A 7,534-nucleotide genomic window follows, 5' to 3' on the forward strand; every position below is an offset into this window, starting at 1 on the left:
GGATTGTTGCTTCTTTCATTCCAGTGCCTGGCTGTGACCTCCCCTGGGGTCTTGCTGGGGGAGGTGGGAGGCCTCAGCTGCTGCCCGGGTGGTTGGAGGCTGTACTTGCATCCGAACCCTGCTGCTCCGAACAGAACCCAGAGTCACTGCCCTCTCTGGGTCTGCTCCCCCTGGCCAGGCACAGAGTGTAAAGCATCAGCTGGAGACAGACTTGAAGCAGAGGCTTGGTAACAGGGGTTCCATCTTCCAGGGATGAAGACCCACCTGTCCTCAGGAGGTTGGGAGCCAAGGTCCCATGCCACAGGCAGTGGAAACCTGTGGGAGGCAGCTATGACTGTGTGGAACTAGTCAAAGTGTCTCTGGGGCCTTCCTGTGGAGCTGACCACTCCAGGCTTGTGCCCAGACTAATGTTCATCACAGCTTTATCAGAGAAAGCCTGTTCTCCACTCTGGGCAATGCAGATAATTTTTAATGCTTTATGTTTTGGAACAACTTGCTTTTCTTTTTCTTTTTTTAAAATATTGTATTTATTTATTTGACAGAGAGAGACACAGCAAGAGAGAGAACACAAGCAGGGGCAGTGGGAGAGGAAGAAGCAGGCTTCCCGCTGAGCAGGGACCACCCCCACCCCATGTAATGCGGGGCTCCATCCCAGGATCCTGAGATCATGACCCGAGCTGAGCCAAAGGCAGACGCTTAATGACTGAGCCACTCAGGTGCCCCTACAACTTGTTTTTCTTAAGGTGGTAAAAGTTCCCCTTTTAATTCCTTTTTGGGGTGATAAAATGTTCACAAATTGACTGCGATGATGCCTTATTCCCAACTCTGGGAATATACTAAGAATCATTTTAAATTGGTGAATTGCATGGTATACAAATTATATCTCAATCAAGTTAGCGCAGAAACGAAGCCACACAAATATGTCCAATTGAGTTTTGACAAACGTGCAGAAGTAGTTCAATGGAGGAAGTGAGATAGGGAAACTGAAGGGACCCCATGAAACACTGCGTTTGCTCCTTTTCCTGCTTCTACTTTTGCTAGGACCTGCACCCTTGCCTTACACCTGCCTTATAGGATAGATTGTGTATGTCCTCCTCGTCAAGGTCAAGGAGTTAATGATTTCTTTGGAGTCCTGTAGCATTATAGATAACACCAAAGGAGTGGCTGGGCAAGGTTGTCATGCCCAGACCACCAACTCTAGACACCTTGATGCCAGAACCCCCAGTTCCAGGCATGAGTGACTTATGGAGGACACCTGAACACTTGTCCTTATTTTGACCAGTTCCTGGATGCTTGAGAGGGCACCTATACCAAGACACCATCTCAGTAAACCTTCCAAACACCAACCAAAGATGAGGCTTTCTCTCCTTCCCTTTCTGAGTCTGCCAGACACTCGGTCAGTTATACTGTGTCACTGATGCCATTCAATAAACTGCTCTCACTTTCTCTCAGTTTGGGTTTGATTTCTACTCTGTGCAAAGCCAAGGACCCCCTTGACTGGTCTTGTGGGAACCCTTCTGGGTTCTCAGACCTGGCCACACTATATCAGAAGGATTGCGTTTTCAACAAATTATGCTGGAGCAATTGCCTTTCTATAGGCAAAACAAACAAACAAACAAACAAACAAGAATCTCAACCTGTCTCACACCTTACAAAAAAGTTAACTTAAAATAGATGATGAGCTTAAATATAATTATAAAAATAAAAGACTTTTTGGGGAAAAAAAGAAACTCTTTAGAATCCAGGGCTAGACGAAAAAATTCTTAGACTGGAAGCCAAAAATATGAACCATAAAGTTAAAAAACTGGACTCCACCAGAATTGAAAACTTTTGTCCAGTGTAAGACCCTCTTAAGAAGATGAAAAGACAAGCTGCAGACTGGGAGAAATATTTGCAAATCACAGGGCTGACCAATGACTAGTATCTAGACTATAAAAAGAACTCTCAAAGCTCAATTGTTTAAAAAAGAAAAAAAGCATCCAATTAGAAAAAGGAATAAAAGACACTTCACTGATGATGAGTGAATTGGCAAGCAAGCCCTGAAAAGATGTTCATTAGCCATCAGGGAAATGCAAAGTAAAGCCATAATATCATTATAGAGCCATTGGAAAGGCTAAAATTTAAAAAAAAAAAAAATAGTGACCTCATCAAATGTAGTTACGGGCATCATGAGGGATCCTCCTGTTATGGAAATATATTGTATATTGACTGTATCATTGTCAGTATCCTGGTTGTGATATTGTACTATAGGTTTGCAAGATATTACCACTAGGAGAAACTGGGTAAAGAGTACACAGGATCTCTCTGAATTATTTCTTACAACTATAAGCGAATTTGCAAGCATCTCAAAATAGGAAGTTTAAGACTAAAAATCTCTCCTATCCATATCTCTGAATTTAATCAATTTGCTTTAGGACAATTGCGTGCATAGATTAAGATTAATTAGAACATATCTTAAAGGATGATAGACTGGTTTGAAGCTATTGGGACCTGAATTAATGAAGCTTTCTTTCATGCATAGGTCCCCACCCCCCAAGCACTAAAGGGAAAGAGTTTGGAGAAGTGGGAGGTGGGACTCCTTTGGGGCTGAGGCTTGTCCAGAGAAGTTCTCAACAGCCTGGTGCCTTCTGGGTTGGGCCCTCTCTAGCGGAGGGTGTGAAGCATGTGAAAGATAGACTGGCTCATAGAAAGAGCCAAGATGAAGAGGGAGGAGGCCCAGCCTCTGCCCCTGGCCATGTTCTATGATCCTGGGCAAATATCAGAATCTCAGTGGGTTCTCAGCTGCCAGCTCCATTAAAGGGGTATTGAGACTAGAACTGGCAGTCTCAGAGTTCTACTCTGATATTTCTTCATTGATACACAGATACACTCTGCCTTCACCTATGTAGTTGTTTATAAGTGACCTCTGCAAATGTCAGTTTTTTGGTCTCTTAAATGTAAAGATTGAGATCTAACCATCTAACCCAGCTCTCTATTGGGAGCAGTAATCACAGTGGCAAACAAAGCAAACAGTGTGAGGTCTGGCCAGAGGCCACAGAGAATGACTCATATTGAAATTAAAAAAATATATGGTACTGTAGGAAGCACCAAAAAAATTATATTATTATATACTTGCAGTCATTAAAGTGAGGTTTATAAATATCTGATCACATGGGGGAATGCTTTAGTTATCCTAAATAAGTGAAAGATGATCTCAACTGTATGTGTAAAAATACATTAAAAAAGGTGAGGATAGAGGCACCTGGGTGGCTCAGTTGGTTGAGCAACTGCCTTCAACTCAGGTCATGATCCCAGGGTCCTGGGATGGAGCCCTGTAATCGGGCTCCCTGCTCCGCAGCTGGAAGCCTGCTTTTCCCTCTCCCACTCCCCCTGCTTGTGTTCCCTCTCTCGCTGTGTCTCTCTCTGTCAAATAAATAAATCTTTAAAAAAAAAAAAGTGAGGATTAAAATCTGCCCAGAAGCTAACTGTATTTGCCTTGTGCTGATGACCTGTCCCCACTGATAGCTCTCTTCAAAATAATAATAATATAATGGTGGGATGGGAGAGGAATTTAATGGATGGGATGGGGAAGAAAAGATGGGAGAGGAAAAGAATGGAAGAAATGTACTCAACCTGTAAGCAGACTTTAGTGGGGAGCTAACAGAGAAGGTAAAATGGGGCCATTCCTACCCTGCATGAGGATAGAAAGAGTTCTGCTATAGAAGACGGAATTGAGGGAAAACCCTGGAGTTCTGAGTGGTTCTCAAATCAAGGAATGGGGCCACCAACGATAGCATTGTATTCATTTTCTCACCATAACAAAGTATCACAGAATGGAGGTTTAAACAACAGAAATGTGCTTATTTTTTCACAGTTCTGGAGGCCAGAAATCCAAGATCAAGTTGTCATCCGGGTTGATATCTTCTGAGGCTTCTTTCCTTGGCTTGCAGATAGATGTTTTCTCCCTCTGTTCTCATATGATGTTCCGTGTGTGCGCGCAGATGACTGTGTCCAAATTTTCTCTTCGTACACGGACACCAGTCATATTGGATTAGAGCCCATTTTAACTTGATTACCTCCTTGGCAAACTTATCTCCAAATCAGATTACATTACAAGGTACTGGGGATTAGGACACCAAAGTATTGATTTTGGCTGGGGAAGGGGGGATACAATTCAAGCCATGACAAGCATAAATTACCATATGACTAAAGCATCTGTAGACAAAGTTAAAAGACAAGTGACAGAGGAAGAGAAATAAATATTTACAACATTTAAAACCTGCAAAGAATTCTTATTCAGAATATATATATACAGAGCTTATTGAATCAGTAAAAAAAATGTAAACAGTTCAATAGAAAAATGGACAAAACATGAATAGGAAATTCATAGGAAAGAAATACAAAATTATCAACATACAAGATTTTCAACCTTACTTATCAGTTTCATGCAAACTAAAACAAAGTGCTGTTTTTTCATCTATCAGATGGGCACAAATTAAAAACACTGATAATAACAAGTCTTGTTAGGAAGGAAGTAGGAAGTTAGTAAGGAAGTAGGTACTCTCAAATGCTAATGGCAAACAAATAAGAATAGTGTTACCATTCTTATTACAGTACCTATTAAAATGTAAAACATGCATATCTTTTAGTCCAATGTTAAACTTCTAGGAACCAACGTTACCAAAAAAGTTGCACATATGCTAAAGGATATATGTAAAAGGACTTTTATTTCTGTAAATGTCAAAAACAAAGTAAATGTTGGGGTTCCTTGGTGGCTCAGTCGGTTAAGCATCTGACTCTTGATTTCAGTTCAGGTCATGGTCTTGTCATGATTTCATGGTCGTGAGATGGAGCCCCATGTGCGGCTCCCTCTCAGTGGGGAGTCTGCTTCTCTCCTTTTCTCTCTCCTTCTGTTCCTCCTCCTCATGCATGCTCTCTCTCTAAAATGAATAAATATATCTTAAAAAAAAACAATCTAAATTTTCATTCAATGGGAGAGAAGTTAAATACAACCATTATACACGCCTACGTTGAATGCAATATATCCATTAAAATGAACGAGGTGGTCCCACACATACTGAGATTAAAACAAAGATCTTTAAGACAAGAGGGAAAAAAGAAGTTAATTGCAGAACTATATTCTCATGGATCTATTTAATGTTTCTGTAAATGTGTATTTTGTATAGTAGTCATAGTACACAATTTTGTAAAAATGTTTACCAAACTGTGGCCATGCCTCAAAGCTTCTCAGTCTTCTGAGAATGGCAGCTATCCTCATGGGAGCCTTGATTGTCCCAATGTTTGCTTTAATCAGTGTAATTAGCAGAACATCAATTAGGCTGGAAGACCTGGCAGCCCTGCAGTCTTCCACAGCAGTGCCTTCTGTTCTTGGCTGCCCCACCCAGCCCCTTTGGTGACTCAGCTTCCCACCATAGCATGGTTTTCTCTCCCTCCATGGCTCTTTGTTTTTCTCTCATGAGCTCTAAAGACCACTGTGGGCAAATGGGAAACTGTGGAGACCTTTGATTTCCTGGGGTTTTGTTCCTGCCTGTTGCTCTACATCACACTCTTTCTTTCTTTCTTTCTTTCTTTCTTTCTTTCTTTCTTTTTTTTTTTTTAATATTTTATTTATTTATTTGATAGAGAGAGATCAGTAGGCAGAGAGGCAGGCAGAGAGAGATGGAGAAGCAGACTTATTGCTTGTGGAGCAGAGAACCCGATGTGGGGCTCGGTCCCAGAACTCTGAGATCACGACCTGAGGGGAAGGCAGAGACTTTAACCCACTGAGCTACTCAGGTGCCCCCACACTCTTTCTTAAGTAGCTTCTTGGTAGATGCAACCTGTAAATTTTCTGTTACTCTCCCCAACCTGCATCTCCTTCTGTTTCCCAGTTTATTCAGAGGTTCCATTCCCTGCCCCCAACACCTCACCAAAGCCAGAAATCAGTGAGTTATCATTACCCCCACCACTCAAGCTTCATTAACTACTAAGCCCTGCAGAACCAATTCTTAAATGTTTCTCACATCTGTATCCTTTTTTCTCTCTCTCTACTGAGAGTGCATTATTGTCTCTCACCTGGATATATTTTCACTCTCACTTTTTACCACTCTATCCTCCTTCCAGTTGCCAGAGAAAGCTTTGTAAAAATAAAATCCGACATGTCCTTCACAGCTTAAAATGTTGGTGGTGTCCCATGGCATACTGGAGAGTCCAAACTCCTTGACATATGGTGTAAAGACCAGTTCTGAGAGGTCTGGGGGGCTCAGTTAGTTAAGTGTCTGCTTTCAGCTCAGGTCATGATCTCAGGGTCCTGGAATGGAGCCCCACATCAGGCTCCCTGCTCAGCGGGGAGTCTGCTTTTCCCTCTCCCATTGCTCCTCCCCCTGCTTGCACTCTCGCTCCCTCTCAAATAAATAAATAAAATCTTAAAAAAAAAAACAACAACAAACAAACAAAAACAAAAACAGTTTCACTAGCCTAGGCCACCAGTCTTGCATACATGTAGGTAGTTCTAATCCTCCTAGTCCTTCATATAACTCTGTATAGGTATACATAACCTAACTTTGTACAGGCGCTTTCCTGCTAAAGGTCATCAGTGCACATGTGTTGATTTTTCCTCCCCAGCACCCACTCCTATTTCTTGTGGTACCAGCATCCTAATAACTATCTGCTTTTGTTTCTTAACCCACATGTGTTTCAGATGAGTAACCTCCGGCCTCTATCCCCCACTTCAGGCCAGACCAGATCTTTTTGCTTCTTTGCTCCGGGAATTGGAGTTTTGAACATCATAACAGCCTTGAAGAGATAGTCCATTTCTGGCTCAGCCCTGTTTCCTGAGACTAACTCCTGAGTTTTCCTTTGAATCTATGAATTGACAACCTTCCTATCAACTCCTTTTTGGAATAAGCCTGCCAGGTAATTTTCTAATGCTTTTAATTAAAGAAATCTCAATGAACCCTGACCTTCTGTAGCAGATAATTCTTCCTTATCATTCAGGATCCAGATTAAGTGTCCATTTTTTCATTCATTTATTCATCCAACGGGTATTTGCTGAAAACAGACTATGAGTCTGTGCTATGTGCTAGGGATTTAATAGTAAATTGAATAGGTATGGTCTTTGGCCATATGGACCTTAAAATATCTCCAAATAAACGACTTTTGTGGGACCTTCAGATGTAGAGGGTAGAATTAGTTATATTCCTCCATTCATGGTATCTTACAGTATTGGTATGGGCAATCAGTTAATTACCTCATATCTATATCCCACAACTGGCAACCATATTCATGTGTTTCATATATATTTAAATGTATTCTTGTGAAAAGTATAGTGTAGTTTCATGACCGTGTGCTTTTAGTTAACAGAAAAACTATTACATCGTATGTTTTTGTAGTTTTCCAATTTTCTACATTAAGCATTGTAACATGCCCACAGTAACTGAGATGACATAATGGGCCTTATGAGCAAATCTAAGGATTTTGACTTTTACTTCTAGTAAAATGGGAGGTCATTTGACGATTTTGAGCAGAGAGCAACATGATTTGGTGTTTTACAAGG

The sequence above is a fragment of the Mustela lutreola genome, chromosome 4, assembly GCF_030435805.1.
Source record: "Mustela lutreola isolate mMusLut2 chromosome 4, mMusLut2.pri, whole genome shotgun sequence".
Lineage (NCBI taxonomy): Eukaryota > Metazoa > Chordata > Mammalia > Carnivora > Mustelidae > Mustela > Mustela lutreola.